The sequence below is a fragment of the Oncorhynchus nerka genome, linkage group LG12 (genome assembly GCF_034236695.1).
Source record: "Oncorhynchus nerka isolate Pitt River linkage group LG12, Oner_Uvic_2.0, whole genome shotgun sequence".
NCBI classification, from domain to species: domain Eukaryota; kingdom Metazoa; phylum Chordata; class Actinopteri; order Salmoniformes; family Salmonidae; genus Oncorhynchus; species Oncorhynchus nerka.
In genome coordinates, this window is record NC_088407.1 from 22,285,784 (window position 1) to 22,297,315 (window position 11,532).

An 11,532-nucleotide genomic window follows, 5' to 3' on the forward strand; every position below is an offset into this window, starting at 1 on the left:
CAAAGGCCATTGAGAAAATGGGAGAGGCAGGACTTGCAGCACGTTCTGCACCACAAATCGAAGCAACTTCTATTTTAGGGCTTGGCAATGCAGACGCTCGTTAGCGCACAGTGTGGGTGGAATGGTTGAATAACATGTATGTGTACCAAAGTAACAAAGTAACAAAGCCTATCATCAAATACTTTTTTGCCCCACTGTAGAGACATGAAGTCAATTATCTGGCAACAGCTCTGGTGGGCATTCCTGCAGTCAGCATGCCAATTGCGCGCTCCCTCAAAACTTGAGACATCTGTGACATTGTGTTGTGTGACAAAACTGCACATTTTAGAGTGACCTTTTATTGTCTCCAGCACAACGCGCACCTATATAATGATCATGCTGTTTTCATCAGCTTCTTGATAAGCCACACCTGTCAGGTGGAAGGATTATCTTGGCAAAGGAGAATTGCCCACTGAAAGGGATGTGCACAAAATTTGAGAGAAATAAGCTTTGGAACATTTGGAACATTTTTTATATCAACATCTTTTATATCAGCTCTTAAAACATGGGACCAACACTACATGTTGCGTTTATATTTTTGTTCAGTGCATATTCGGTTATTTAATGTAGAATATATAGGTCAACCAATTATGATTTTTCAACGCCGATGCCGATTATTGGATGACCAAAAAAAGCAGATACCGATTAATCGGCTGATGTTTATATATATATATATATATTTGTAATAATGACAATTACAACAATACTGAATGAACAATGAACACTTTTATTTTAACTTAATATAATACATAAATAAAATCTATTTAATCTCAAATAAATAATGAAACGTGTTCCATTTGGTTTAAATAATGTAAAAACACAGTGTTGGAGAAGAAAGTAAAAGTGCAATATGTGCCATCTAAATAAGATAACGTTTAAGTTCCTGACTCAGAACATGAGAACATATGAAAGCTGGTGGTTCAATATTCCCAGTTAAGAAGTTTTAGGTTGTAGTTATTATTGGAATTATGACGCGTTGACTATTTCTCTCTATACCATTTGTATTTCATATACCTTTGACTATTGGATGTTCTTATAGGCACTTTAGTATTGCCAGCCTAATCTCGGTAGTTGATAGTCTTGAAGTTATAAACTGTGTCCACTCCGACAATGACAACGGAAGTACTGGAATAATAATATTGAATGCATTAAAATGATTTTGCCATGGGGCTGAGAGAAAATTTGACACATTTTGCCATGGCATATGCCTTGTTCTTATGCTATGCTGAGTGACTGAAGCATTATAACAACAGTCACATTTAGGGAATTTTATATGTATTTGTTGTCATGTTCTTATGAGGCTCTTCCTTTCATTTGTAAATGGCCCGGCTAGCTCAGTCGGTAGAGCATGAGACTCTTAATCTCAGGGTCGTGGGTTCGAGCCCCACGTTGGGCGTTATTTTTTAAACGTTTCTAACCTCGCTGTGCTCATACACATAAACACCTCCCTTGTGTTTAGTGTTTGATTTTATTTCTTAATTAAATTATATGTATAGGTATTCAATTCCATAGCTGCAAAATGTTGCGATTGGGGAGGTTGAGAAACCACTTTCTAATTAAAGGTAAACGCCCAACGTGGGGCTCGAACCCACGACCCTGAGATTAAGAGTCTCATGCTCTACCGACTGAGCTAGCCGGGCTCTGTATGATGTGTTAAGCCCCGCCCTTTCTATGTACGCCTCCTACTCCCTCAAGCCCTCACTTCCTCGTGAACGTGAGCGCTTTCCCAGAAACAAAACTCTTTGTTTTAGCTACTTGCGATCATCTCTGTCTCTGCGGCGCAATCGACTATCCTGTTTAGGGCCCACCCAGGGACGCAATCTTTTCAGTAAGTATTCATAAAACAGTTGTTTTGATGTCAGGAAATTATCCTCAGAAATACTCATTAAAATCAGAATGAATCTGTGCTGAGATTGTGGTAATTATTGTCCTCTCTGTTGTAGGATTAATTGTGATTTCATTGCAAAAAAAAATCCCACATTTTTCAACAGTATTCTATGTTTGGTTATTCTTAATGCAGCCACCCCTCCTGCTATGTTATTGTCTACGATTTTTATTTTCAGTCAACAGTGGGGGAAAAACATGGTTTTATGGTTTACTAACACAAACTAGGTAACACTTCAATAGTAGAGTATTTATACATGACCAAATATATCTGAGGATCATTTCCTGACTTGTTGAATGAAACCCTACTGCTAAAAAAAAAAGAACACGTCCCTGGGTGGGCTCGAACCACCAACCTTTAGATTAACAGTCTAACGCGCTAGCCGATTGCGCCACAGAGACACAGCACTGTGGGAAAAGGAAGGTTTTATATTCTTTGATAATTGAAGATTTTAGAGGTGAGGGGAGCATGATTAAAAAGCCTAGTTGCTCCGCTCTGTTGTCATTTCAAGCTGCTCTTTCCGTTTCCGACTTAGACTCAGCAAAATCACGTATATGTAGAAAGTAAACGGGATGGTGGGTCAATTTCTGCAATCATGTAAGAAAACTGCCAAGACATCAGTAGATTTATAATTGAACAATTTTATGAAGATTTTACACTATTGTGGAGAGATGTACTGCTTGGATTCTTTACCTACCATAGAAATAAGCTGAAACATTTTTATGTAATTAATTTAATTTTTCTTTTGGCAAAATGTCATATTCACAAATGTAAATGTACAAACAAAAAAACAAATAAATAAACAAATATTTCTCTGTCCGGATAAGATGATAGAATTCTTGCAACCATGTAACTGCGGAGTGATTGCCATGAAATGAACGTGATCCTTATTCCACGTGTGTCCTGCTCCTAGCAGCTTAGTCTCTGTGGCGCAATTGGTTAGCGCGTTAGACTGTTAATCTAAAGGTTGGTGGTTCAAGCCCACCCAGGGACGAGTGTTTTCCATTTGTTGAGCTCTGTGATGTCAGAAGACTTTCCTGTAGTGTAAATTTGATTCCGTGTGTATCTTCTCCTGTATCCTGTTTTTAGACGTGATTGGTGAGTTGTTGAATGTAAAACAGGAAGAGTATTATATTTTCCATCCTAGTAAAATGGGTGTCAGTGGCCTGTGATCATCAGTTGCTGAATAGCTTCACCATATATCTAAACTCCATATAGAATGAGATCACAGATAGCCAGGGGTCAAAGGTCAGCTTTCTACCAACTCCATGTCTGTGGCGCAATTGCTTTGAGCCTTAGACTGTTAATCTAAAGATTTGATTGATGTGTTTGAACATACAACATGAGAACAGTTGCATTGAAACCACTGGTAAAAATGGGAGGCGGTGGCCCGATTGGGTATATAAATAACTACAGAGGGTAGGTAGTACGTACGGCCCAGTACATCACTGGGGCTCAGCTGCCTGCCATCCAGGACCTCTACACCAGGTGGTGTCAGAGGAAGGCCCTAAAAATGGTCAAAGACCCCAGCCACCCCAGTCAAAGACTGCTCTCTCTACTACCGCATGGCAAGCGGTACTGGAGTGCCAAGTCTAGGACTAAAAGGCTTCTACCTTGTTTTTACCCGCAAGCCATAAGACTCCTGAACAATTGTTTCTAGCCTGTCTTTTTACTGTTGTTTTATTTCTTTATTTACCTATTGTTAACCTAATACCTTTTTTGCACTATTGGTTAAGAGCCTGTAAGTAAGCATTTCACTGTAAGGTCTACTAGATGTGTTGCATTCGGCGCACGTGACAAATAAACTTTGATTTGATTTGAAAGCAAAGGCCTGTGGTTTTATTACTGCATATCTTGACCGTTCTGTATGGAAAATCTGGCTCAAAGAAACATATTTTTGAATATAGATAAGCATCCTGCTCGAAGGACCATATCATCATTATATATTAACAGTGGTGGAAGAAGTACACAATTGTCATACTTGAATAAAAGTATAAATACCAGTGGTGGAAAAAAGTACCCAATTTTCATACTTTAAAGTCTTTTTACTTAAGTACTTTACACCACTGTATATTAATCTGGCTCGACAGACTATATCATTTAGCTATGTATTGTATATGTACAGTACCAGTCAAAAGTTTGGACACACCTCCTCATTCAAGGGTTTTTCTTTATTTTGACAATTTTCATCATTTTAGAATAACAGTGAAGACATAAAAACTATGAAATAAAACATATGGAATCATGTAGTAACCAAAAAAGTGTGAAACAAATCCAAATATATTTATGTTTGAGATTCTTCAAAGTAGCCACCCTTTGCCTTGATGACAGCTTTGCACACTCTTGGCATTCTCTCAACCAGCTTCATGAGGCAGTCACCTGGAAGGCCTTTCAATTAACAGGTGTGCCTTGTTAAAAGTTAATTTGTGTAATTTCTTTCCTTCGTAATGCGTTTCAGCCAATCAGTTGTGTTGTGACAGGGTAGGGTTGGAATACAGAAGATAGCCCTATTTGGTAAAAGACCAAGTCAATATTATGGCAAGAACAGCTCGAATAAGCAAAGAGAAACGACGGTACATCATTACTTTAAGACACGAAGGTCAGTCAATCCAGAAAATTTCAACAACTTTGAAAATTTCTTCAAGCGCAGTCGCAAAAACCATCAAGCGCTATGATGAAACTGGCTCTCGTAAGGACCGCCACAGGAAAGGAAGACCCAGAGTTACCTCTGCTGTGGAGGATAAGTTCATGAGAATTACCAGCCTCAGAAATTGCAGCCCAAATAAATGCTTCACAGAGTTCAAGTAACAGACACATACATTTACATTTACATTTAAGTCATTTAGCAGACGCTCTTATCCAGAGCGACTTACAAATTCATCTCAACATCAACTGTTCAGAGGAGACTATGTGAATCAGGCCTTCAATGTCAAACTGCTGTAAAAACAAAAACACTACTAAAGGACACCAATAAGAAGAAGAGACTTGCTTGGGCCAAGAAACACAAGCAATGGCCATTAGACCGGTGGAAATCTGTCCTTTGGTCTGACTCCAAATGTGAGATTTTTGGTTCCAACCGCTCTGTCTTTGTGAGACGAGGAGAAGGTGAACGCATGATCTCTGCGTGTGTGTGGTTCCCACCGTGAAGCAAGGACAAGGTGTGATGGTGTAGGGATGCTTTGCTGGTGACACTGTTGGTGATTTATTTAGAATTCAAGGTACACTTAACCAGCATGGCTACGACAGCATTCTGCAGCGATACGCCATCCCATCTGGTTTGCGCTTAGTGGGACTATCATTTGTTTTTCAACAGGACAATGACCCACACACCTCCAGGCTGTGTAAGGGCTATTTGACCAAGAAGCAAAGTGATGGAGTGCTGCATCAGATGACCTGACCTCCACAATCACCCGACCTCAACTCAATTGAGAGGGTTTGGGATGAGTTGGACCGCAGAGGGAAGGAAAAGCAGTCAACAAGTGCTCAGCATTTGTGAGAACTCCTTCAAGACCGTTGGAAAGCATTCCAGGTGCAGCTGGTGGAGAGAATGCCAAGAGTGTGCAAAGCTGTCATCAAGGCAAAGGGTGGCTACTTTGAATAATATAAAATATCTTGTGTTTTGTTTAAGACTTTTTTGGTTACTAAAAGATTCCATATGTGTTATTTCATAGTTTTGATGTCTTCACTTTTATTCTACAATGTAGAAAATAGTAAAAAATCTAGAAAAACCCTTGAATGAGGAGGTGTGTCCCAACTTTTAAATGGTACTGTATATGTGTATGTATGTATACATTAATCTGGTTTGAGGAACAATAAATTCAGAATCTATTATCTACTCTTCTTTACTGCTTTAACTTATTTTCATTTTCAGAAACACCATTGTGATAAATCACTGTATATCACCATGTATAACTTTGAGAAAATTAAAATGAATATATTTTGTCTTGTTGTTTAAAGTGTGCGCAGGCCTAGTTTGTCGACACATGTTGGTATCGTGTTTGTTAGGGATGGGCATTTGAAATGATTTCACTCTTCGGATAATATGACATTATTTCTGCTATCAGGATAGTCGACATTGAAAAACGCATTTAAAAAACACTTGACAAGTCAGAATGACACAAACGTCAAAGGCAGGCTACCACAACGGACAGGCTGCAATTCTCCAGTAGTTTTTGGCCAACAGCAACGGTGAAAGAGAAGTCTGATTTTCGCCATGATTGATGGATTCTGTTTGAAATGACTTTTCTGGTGAGTGTTTTGCATTGCTCTGGGTCAGGTTTTGTGGAACCGTGGCGATGTACGCGACAGTCATTTCTATTTGAAGTGGAGAAAATAGGTTGTCAGAGTTGACTGGAGGACTAAATGCGCTAGCTCAATGCACTGTCATCAAAACTAAAAATCAACAGTTCAACTGTTGTTTTATTAAATAAAGAATTTCAATTGTCACGGTGTATCCCTGTATGTAATAATGTCTCAATGATCATTTAATTTAGAAAAAAGTTTTCATTGTTAACCCCCCCCCCCCCAAAAAAAGGTCAAATGAACACGCACACAAGTAAAGGAATACTGAGGTTTGTTCGGATTTTTAAATATTCAAATAACCGTGATCGTCTGATGTGTGTGTATGCGCGTCTAAATGTGTACTTTTGTAGACAACGAAGGAGATGCTGTTGCTTTAACTGAACTGATCTGGATACGTAGAATTCCAGTACACATTCAGTCCTCGTTAGTATAGTGGTCAGTATCCCCGCCTGTCACGCGGGAGACCGGGGTTCAATTCCCCGACGGGGAGGTAAGAATTTTATTTTCGTTATACTTCTGCTTGTGAGAGAAGCCTCATTGTAAAATGACCTTCAGTACTTGTCTTTACTCCACTATAGCTACTCTACAGTGTCGTTTAACCCACTTGTCAAATGGAGGGTGGTGGCAAAGTTCTGTTGTTTTATTACTGTAGATCTTGACCGTTCTGTTTTGAAAATATAAATCTCACTCAAAGGACCATGTCATTGTTATCGATCTGGCTAAGGGACCTTCAATTAAGAATCTATAATAGATTACCACGGTATGAGTCATAATACCTGTAAAACCTAGCAGTCAAACATGAAAATGGTTACAATTGTTTTTCGACCATACATTTTTCCCAATGGGGATTTTGGTAATACTTCAAATAAAGTCAGTGTTTTGCGTAAGCTTACCCCGGCGTGACATTTTTCTAAACTGTGTAAATTTCTCCCAGACAAGGTGACTTTCATGAATAAATTCACTTGTATTTACCCAGCCCAAAATGAAATTAGAGGCGTCACTACAGACAACCTGGTTTGAATCCAGGCTATCACAACTGGCTGTGATTGGTTAGTCCCATAGGGTGGCCCACAATTGGCCCAGCGTCGTCCGGTTTTGGCATTGCTTTCTTAGCACCCCTCTTGAATTGCGATGTTTTTTCCAAGATTCTAGAGCAGTGAGTAGATAGCCGTATACTGTATAACTTTGTGCAATTTGAATTAGTGTATAGAGTCAATTTAGCGACTTTGACGCTATATTTAGCGAGTATTCAGTCCCTTTCAGAGTATTTTATTGGTAAGAGGCTAACGACAAACTCTGCTACTTTTCAGGCTGCCTTGGGGAGTTTTGGGGTTTTGATAGTATTTAAAGATAAAATATATCTTTAAGATAAACCATGTAGTATATACGTCTGTTCAGATCTGGATGTTACCCCTCTGTTTTGCTATACAATTATGACTGAAAGCTAAATATTTCTCTGTCCGGATAAGATGATAGAATTCTTGCAACCATGTAACTGCGGAGTGATTGCCATGAAATGAACGTGATCCTTGTTCCACGTGTGTCCTGCTCTTAGCAGCTTGGTCTCTGTGGCGCAATTGGTTAGCGCGTTAGACTGTTAATCTAAAGGTTGGTGGTTCAAGCCCACCCAGGGACGAGTGTTTTCCATTTGTTGAGCTCTGTGATGTCAGAAGACTTTCCTGTAGTGTAAATTTGATTCCGTGTGTATCTTCTCCTGTATCCTGTTTTTAGACGTGATTGGTGAGTTGTTGAATGTAAAACAGGAAGAGTATTATATTTTCCATCCTAGTAAAATGGGTGTCAGTGGCCTGTGATCATCAGTTGCTGAATAGCTTCACCATATATCTAAACTCCATATAGAATGAGATCACAGATAGCCAGGGGTCAAAGGTCAGCTTTCTACCAACTCCATGTCTGTGGCGCAATTGCTTTGAGCCTTAGACTGTTAATCTAAAGATTTGATTGATGTGTTTGAACATACAACATGAGAACAGTTGCATTGAAACCACTGGTAAAAATGGAGGCGGTGGCCCGATTGGGTATATAAATAACTACAGAGGGTAGGTAGTGCGTACGGCCCAGTACATCACTGGGGCTCAGCTGCCTGCCATCCAGGACCTCTACACCAGGTGGTGTCAGAGGAAGGCCCTAAAAATGGTCAAAGACCCCAGCCACCCCAGTCAAAGACTGCTCTCTCTACTACCACATGGCAAGCGGTACTGGAGTGTCAAGTCTAGGACAAAAAGGCTTCTACCTTGTTTTTACCCGCAAGCCATAAGACTCCTGAACAATTGTTTCTAGCCTGTCTTTTTACTGTTGTTTTATTTCTTTATTTACCTATTGTTAACCTAATACCTTTTTTGCACTATTGGTTAAGAGCCTGTAAGTAAGCATTTCACTGTAAGGTCTACTAGATGTGTTGCATTCGGCGCACGTGACAAATAAACTTTGATTTGATTTGAAAGCAAAGGCCTGTGGTTTTATTACTGCATATCTTGACCGTTCTGTATGGAAAATCTGGCTCAAAGAAACATATTTTTGAATATAGATAAGCATCCTGCTCGAAGGACCATATCATCATTATATATTAACAGTGGTGGAAGAAGTACACAATTGTCATACTTGAATAAAAGTATAAATACCAGTGGTGGAAAAAAGTACCCAATTTTCATACTTTAAAGTCTTTTTACTTAAGTACTTTACACCACTGTATATTAATCTGGCTCGACAGACTATATCATTTAGCTATGTATTGTATATGTACAGTACCAGTCAAAAGTTTGGACACACCTCCTCATTCAAGGGTTTTTCTTTATTTTGACAATTTTCATCATTTTAGAATAACAGTGAAGACATAAAAACTATGAAATAAAACATATGGAATCATGTAGTAACCAAAAAAGTGTGAAACAAATCCAAATATATTTATGTTTGAGATTCTTCAAAGTAGCCACCCTTTGCCTTGATGACAGCTTTGCACACTCTTGGCATTCTCTCAACCAGCTTCATGAGGCAGTCACCTGGAAGGCCTTTCAATTAACAGGTGTGCCTTGTTAAAAGTTAATTTGTGTAATTTCTTTCCTTCGTAATGCGTTTCAGCCAATCAGTTGTGTTGTGACAGGGTAGGGTTGGAATACAGAAGATAGCCCTATTTGGTAAAAGACCAAGTCAATATTATGGCAAGAACAGCTCGAATAAGCAAAGAGAAACGACGGTACATCATTACTTTAAGACACGAAGGTCAGTCAATCCAGAAAATTTCAACAACTTTGAAAATTTCTTCAAGCGCAATCATAAAAACCATCAAGCGCTATGATGAAACTGGCTCTCGTAAGGACCGCCACAGGAAAGGAAGACCCAGAGTTACCTCTGCTGTGGAGGATAAGTTCATGAGAATTACCAGCCTCAGAAATTGCAGCCCAAATAAATGCTTCACAGAGTTCAAGTAACAGACACATCTCAACATCAACCCATCAGAGGAGACTATGTGAATTTGGCCTTCAATGTCAAACTGCTGTAAAAACAAAAACACTACTAAAGGACACCAATAATAAGAAGAGACTTGCTTGGGCCAAGAAACACAAGCAATGGCCTTAAGCCGGTGGAAATCTGTCCGTTGGTCTGACTCCAAATGTGAGATTTTTGGTTCCATCCGCTCTGTCTTTGTGCGACGAGGAGTAGGTGAACGCATGATCTCTGCGTGTGTGTGGTTCCCACCGTGAAGCAAGGACAAGGTGTGATGGTGTAGGGATGCTTTGCTGGTGACACTGTTGGTGATTTATTTAGAATTCAAGGTACACTTAACCAGCATGGCTACGACAGCATTCTGCAGCGATACGCCATCCCATCTGGTTTGCGCTTAGTGGGACTATCATTTGTTTTTCAACAGGACAATGACCCACACACCTCCAGGCTGTGTAAGGGCTATTTGACCAAGAAGCAAAGTGATGGAGTGCTGCATCAGATGACCTGACCTCCACAATCACCCGACCTCAACTCAATTGAGAGGGTTTGGGATGAGTTGGACCGCAGAGGGAAGGAAAAGCAGTCAACAAGTGCTCAGCATTTGTGAGAACTCCTTCAAGACCGTTGGAAAGCATTCCAGGTGCAGCTGGTGGAGAGAATGCCAAGAGTGTGCAAAGCTGTCATCAAGGCAAAGGGTGGCTACTTTGAATAATATAAAATATCTTGTGTTTTGTTTAAGACTTTTTTGGTTACTAAAAGATTCCATATGTGTTATTTCATAGTTTTGATGTCTTCACTTTTATTCTACAATGTAGAAAATAGTAAAAAATCTAGAAAAACCCTTGAATGAGGAGGTGTGTCCCAACTTTTAAATGGTACTGTATATGTGTATGTATGTATACATTAATCTGGTTTGAGGAACAATAAATTCAGAATCTATTATCTACTCTTCTTTACTGCTTTAACTTATTTTCATTTTCAGAAACACCATTGTGATAAATCACTGTATATCACCATGTATAACTTTGAGAAAATTAAAATGAATATATTTTGTCTTGTTGTTTAAAGTGTGCGCAGGCCTAGTTTGTCGACACATGTTGGTATCGTGTTTGTTAGGGATGGGCATTTGAAATGATTTCACTCTTCGGATAATATGACATTATTTCTGCTATCAGGATAGTCGACATTGAAAAACGCATTTAAAAAAACACTTGACAAGTCAGAATGACACAAACGTCAAAGGCAGGCTACCACAACGGACAGGCTGCAATTCTCCAGTAGTTTTTGGCCAACAGCAACGGTGAAAGAGAAGTCTGATTTTCGCCATGATTGATGGATTCTGTTTGAAATGACTTTTCTGGTGAGTGTTTTGCATTGCTCTGGGTCAGGTTTTGTGGAACCGTGGCGATGTACGCGACAGTCATTTCTATTTGAAGTGGAGAAAATAGGTTGTCAGAGTTGACTGGAGGACTAAATGCGCTAGCTCAATGCACTGTCATCAAAACTAAAAATCAACAGTTCAACTGTTGTTTTATTAAATAAAGAATTTCAATTGTCACGGTGTATCCCTGTATGTAATAATGTCTCAATGATCATTTAATTTAGAAAAAAGTTTTCATTGTTAACCCCCCCCCCCCCCCCCCCCAAAAAAAAAGGTCAAATGAACACGCACACAAGTAAAGGAATACTGAGGTTTGTTCGGATTTTTAAATATTCAAATAACCGTGATCGTCTGATGTGTGTGTATGCGCGTCTAAATGTGTACTTTTGTAGACAACGAAGGAGATGCTGTTGCTTTAACTGAACTGATCTGGATACGTAGAATTCCAGGACACATTCAG

At 39.3% G+C, this 11,532-nt stretch overlaps 5 non-coding genes across 5 annotated transcripts; 4 read left to right on the top strand and 1 right to left on the bottom strand.

Annotated features, from left to right (window-relative positions):
* The first annotated feature begins 1,362 nt into the window (after nt 1–1,362).
* On the top strand, nt 1,363–1,435 carry trnak-cuu (transfer RNA lysine (anticodon CUU)). Its single transcript has one exon. It is a non-coding gene; the product is annotated as a tRNA-Lys (tRNA).
* Nucleotides 1,436–1,606: 171 nt separating this feature from the next.
* On the bottom strand, nt 1,607–1,679 carry trnak-cuu (transfer RNA lysine (anticodon CUU)). Its single transcript has one exon. It is a non-coding gene; the product is annotated as a tRNA-Lys (tRNA).
* A 1,165-nt stretch (nt 1,680–2,844) lies between these two features.
* trnan-guu (transfer RNA asparagine (anticodon GUU)) lies at nt 2,845–2,918 on the top strand. The gene has a single exon. It is a non-coding gene; the product is annotated as a tRNA-Asn (tRNA).
* A 3,726-nt stretch (nt 2,919–6,644) lies between these two features.
* On the top strand, nt 6,645–6,716 carry trnad-guc (transfer RNA aspartic acid (anticodon GUC)). The gene has a single exon. It is a non-coding gene; the product is annotated as a tRNA-Asp (tRNA).
* Nucleotides 6,717–7,788: 1,072 nt separating this feature from the next.
* trnan-guu (transfer RNA asparagine (anticodon GUU)) lies at nt 7,789–7,862 on the top strand. The gene has a single exon. It is a non-coding gene; the product is annotated as a tRNA-Asn (tRNA).
* The last annotated feature ends 3,670 nt before the right edge of the window (nt 7,863–11,532 follow it).